This window comes from Terrapene carolina, unplaced genomic scaffold (assembly GCF_002925995.2).
Source record: "Terrapene carolina triunguis isolate 2854851 unplaced genomic scaffold, T_m_triunguis-2.0 Scaffold608, whole genome shotgun sequence".
NCBI lineage: Eukaryota > Metazoa > Chordata > Testudines > Emydidae > Terrapene > Terrapene triunguis.
In genome coordinates this window covers 57,559-60,475 of record NW_020664959.1, presented here as the reverse complement: position 1 = coordinate 60,475, position 2,917 = coordinate 57,559, and positions in this window count along the sequence as shown.

The window sequence follows — 2,917 nt, the reverse complement described above, 5'->3', positions numbered from 1 at the left end:
AGAGTGGACCCCCGAGAAGGGCTGTCTCACTAAAAGGGGCACCCCCCCCGGACCGCACGGGGCTAAGAGTGGGCACGATCTGTGAGTCCGTGACAGTTGGCAGCTTACTGTTAACCTAAGCTGGTAAATAAGCATAAGGGGCTTTCATGCGGGTCCCCACATCTGTACCCTAGAGTTCAGAGTGGGGAAGGAACCTTGACAATGGGACGCTGAGCCTGCCCCCATGATGCGCTGCGATCCCCCGCCTTCCCACAAGCCCTAGCTGTAGAAGGTACCGAGTAGCATGATGGAATAGCTACCCACAATGCACTGGTTTTGCTGTTCATGCTGGAACACCAAACATGGACGTGCTCTGCTGGCAGAGGAAGCGCAGTGTGAACGTGCAATAGCGATTTTATTATGGCGCTTTTTGTCGACAACACTCTGTAGTGTAGACAAGGCCCAACCGTCAGAGGAGTGAAGTTCTGGAGCAGCCTCCCAAGGGACCTAACTGGCTTCAAGACTGAGCTTGAGACGTTTCTGGAGGGGACGGGATGAGGAGACATCCCACAATGGCATGGATCCGATCCGCGACTGCTAGAAGCAAATCTCTCCAATGGCCAGAGACGGGACACTCGCTGGGAAGGGCTCTGAGTTACTACAGAGAATCCGTTCCCAGGTGTCCGGCTAGTGGGTCTTGCCCACATGCTCAGGGTCTAACTGGTCGCCGTATCTGGGGTCAGGAAGGAATTTTCCCCAGGTCAGATTGGCAGAGACACTGGGGGCAGGTGGGCGGGTTTGCCTTTGTCTGCAGCCTGGGGTGCGGGGCACTGGCAGGTTTCAACTAGTGTCAATGGTAAATTCTCTGTAACTTGAAGTCTTTAATCCATGATTTGAGGCCATCAGTGACTCAGCCGGAGGCTGGGGGTCTGCTGCAGGAGTGAGTGGGTGAGGTTCTGTGGACTGCGATGTGCAGCAGCCCAGACCAGATGATCACGATGGACCCTTAAAGCCTATGAGTCAATGAGTCTGTCACCCACTGGGGGCCGGCGCCCCATGGCTGCGGGGGGCTCTCACTGCAGGGCCCCTGGCTCACGTTGATTGTGGCGTATATGCTGGGCTGGGCGGGCTCAGGGCCAGGGGCCAGGTCCCGCTGCTTTGCGTGCCATGCCTGGTGGTCCAGCTCGGCGTAGGTGAGTCCGTCGGTGCCTGGGTTGGGCTCCTGGGGACAGGAGGGGACAGAGTCACTGGGGGGGGGGAGGTGTATGTGTGTGCACTAAGTGCCCACACACACATTCACACAGAGCAGGGCATGTCCCCTCCAGCAGGTGGTGACAGGGACACACACACACACACACACACAAACACACTCACACACACACCTGCAATCCCAGATGCGATCCCATGAGCCCCTCCCAGCAACCCCACCCCCACCCCAAAATACTGAGTGTGCCAGATAAGGTGAGTGGGGCCCATGTGGGTCAGAGTTGGGGGTCAGGGCCCACGGGCGGACAGGGGACACTTACCAGGGTCTGTGTCTCTTTCCCTTCATCAACGGAGGAGTCTGCAGAACAGAGACACCCGCTGAGCTGCACCCCCGGCCGGCCCAGAGCAGAACCCCACACCCAGCTCCGACCTCTCCGTCCAGCCAGGGGGCTCAGAGACTGTCAGAGCCACCCCTCCCCTGCCCCACAGCAAGAGCCATGGTCATTAGCCCCGTGTTACAGAGAGGAAAACTGAGGCACAGAGACGGCAGCAGAGTCTAGGGGGTTATGGCGGGGCAGGGGGGCTGGGAGTCAGGATGCCTGGGTTGTCACTCTGGCTCTGGGAGGGAAGTGGGGTCTAATGGTTAGAGCAGGGGGCTGGGAGCCAGGACTGGATGGGGATTCTCCCCAGGTCATTGGCTGGGAAGGTCTGATGGAGAAATGAAGGGGACACACACAAAGCCCCAGGGCTGGGGTGGGAGAATGGGGGGCCCCACAGAGGGAGACCCTGAACAAGAGGGGGAGGGGAGGGTGACCCACAGGGAGCTGGTCGGGAGGAGGCAGGAAGCTCAGCGGACACCGGCTACCTCTGGGCCCCTCTCCTTAATCCCGCCTAGCAGCAGCTGTAAACCAGGCCCTGCCCCGTATGGGTGGAGCCCCCACAAGCCCCGCCCCTCTCCAGGTGTCCTGCCCCCTCCATGGTACCCCCTTTGGTGTGTTACTCACAGACGAGGTCTTGCTGAGCTGGGGCCTTCAACACCCCCAAGGGGATGGTGCTAAAAGAGAAAAAATGCACTTGTAAATGTCATATCCCCCCACCCGCAGGGAGATTCCCCAACACACCAGAGAGCCCCCAATCCTGCCTCACACTGAACACTGTTCCCTAACCCCCAACCACACAGGGGCAAAGCAGGGGAGCGGACATAAAAAAGGCGCCACCCGCTGCGGCGCTTGTACTCACCGGGCGGCGCTCTGGGTCTTTGGCTGCGCGTCTTTCACTGGCTCTGGGTCATTCCTGGCACTGAAGGACCCCCCCCACCCGCCGAAGTGCCACCAAAGATCTGGAGCACCGCCGGGTGAGTAAAAATTAAAAAGGCGCCTCTAGCCAGGAAAGGGATTCTCGGCCAGGGCTCGCGGGGCCCCTGCGGAGCCCAGGGCCTGGGGAAAATTGCCCCACTTTCCCCCCTTGGGCGACCCTGCAACCACAACCACTAGACCCACTCCCCTGCCAGAGCTGGGGACAGAACCCAGGCAGAGGCGACACATGTGTGTGTGTGGGGGAAGGAGGGTCACATGACATCCCCCCCCAGACAGCTCAGTCACATGGTGCAGCCGGGCCCCCTCCCTGCGCAGCAGCTGAGCTGGGAGCTGCGCTGGACAGGGAGAGGCAGAGGCAGAGGCAGGAGCAGAGGAACAGCTGGGAGCTGCACAGGGGGGGTCACTGCTTTCTGGGG